Genomic DNA, 1421 nt, shown 5'->3' with positions numbered 1-1421 from the left:
TTTTGCTGTTGTTTGTAGTTCCGATTCGATCCGTGAATCGATTCAAACACATTCGAGAATCGATATTCCACTTTCCATATTCTGTAAAAATTTAAAGATATGTATTTGAATTTGGGGCTGGTACAAAAACAATGACATGAGATAGCAAAGACCAAAGAATTTAATGACCTTTCTCCTCCGATTATAGGGCTCCCTGAGGGTAATTAAGAAGTGAAATATAGAGTCAGCGAAAACAAAAAAACGTCCGCAAGGCAAAAACAATATATATAAATAGTTTTCACTAGGCATTAAATGAAAAAAATTTAACCACTATGTTGGGAATTAAACACTAACCGTTTCACTGGCATGGCATTTTTAAAATGGCACACATTTTTTGTCATCTCGTTGCCTGGTGGGAATTCGGTTTAAGAATTTATGAAGTTTCTGTTGAATGATCATATCATTGCCTCAGTATAGAAAAACTTTATATCACACTTTTTTCAAATAACTCTAGATATTCAAACCGTTATGAACATTTATGTAGGATTTGACTGCCGGACAATACTTACGAGATCACAACACTTACTTACCACTTACGAAATAACACAATATCGTACAATCAGGTAACACTGACTTCCAGATGCAATGCTGTATAAGAAGGACAGTGAAAGAAACAAGCGAACAACTTGACGAGAGGAACCACAACTAGAAAAACGGACAAGAACGACATTCGAATTTACGCGACCGCGAGCACCGGACGGACCTCAGGCTTCAACCTACATTGTATTCCATGTTAAGTGTACATTTTAATTTAATAAAATAAATAAGCAAACCTGCGTAAACTGAAATGGGATTTTAATTTGATTAAAAAAGGAAATCCTACCTTTATGTATGCATGTTTTAAAAACTACTTACAGGGGCGGACCCAGCAGGAATTTTTGGGGGGAGGGGGGGAATTTTCAACATATATCGGTATATAAATTTAAAAATCACCGCAATTTAAAATTTTTAGAGTTTTGATTGTTTTAAATTTCTTGAAGTTTCCCTTTTTAAATAACTTGAGTGGAATTCCAAAATTTTCTAAACTTTGATAACTTTGTGTTTTTGAGAAATTTTAGTAAATCAGAATAATTCAATATAATGATGAATACTAGAAATTTCTAGAAATTTTATATTTGTCAAAAATGTTGAGAATTGTAGGAATTCTAACAAATTGTTTCTAAGTAAAAGTGTGGAATATACAAAGTTGATCAAACGAAATTAAAAGTTTTCGAATGTTGAAAACATTTTCATATTTCGTCGTTTTTGAAAATTAAAAAATTTTCGTAATTCTTGAAGATTAAAAAATTTTTGGACGTTGATTTCAAAATTTTCAAAAAATTTAAAGTTCTCAAACTTTGTTATATGAATACAAAATTTTGGAACAGTTCGGAAAAGTGGAA

Source organism: Rhagoletis pomonella, unplaced genomic scaffold (assembly GCF_013731165.1).
Source record: "Rhagoletis pomonella isolate Grant_MI unplaced genomic scaffold, Rhpom_1.0 Rhpom_scaffold_00014, whole genome shotgun sequence".
NCBI classification, from domain to species: Eukaryota; Metazoa; Arthropoda; class Insecta; order Diptera; family Tephritidae; genus Rhagoletis; species Rhagoletis pomonella.
The sequence above is the reverse complement of the archived record's forward strand: the minus strand, read 5'-3'. Positions refer to the sequence as shown.